Genomic DNA, 253 nt, shown 5'->3' with positions numbered 1-253 from the left:
CCAAAACAATAACTTTAACAATACACGTTACACTGCAAACACCGATTTTAATAGTATCAGAATTGACGATAATAATGAGGATAATTAATAACACTAATGACAAAATAACACCAAATGAACACCAACAATAACAACGTACATATCAACAACAAAAGTATGAATAAAAAAAAAAAATCTGATTATAATCGGTGCAACAAATGCAACAACGGAAACAAGAACAGCAGCAACACAACCAACACAGCGCAAACACGTG

The sequence above is a fragment of the Penaeus monodon genome, chromosome 22, assembly GCF_015228065.2.
Source record: "Penaeus monodon isolate SGIC_2016 chromosome 22, NSTDA_Pmon_1, whole genome shotgun sequence".
NCBI lineage: Eukaryota > Metazoa > Arthropoda > Malacostraca > Decapoda > Penaeidae > Penaeus > Penaeus monodon.
The sequence above is the reverse complement of the archived record's forward strand: the minus strand, read 5'-3'. Positions refer to the sequence as shown.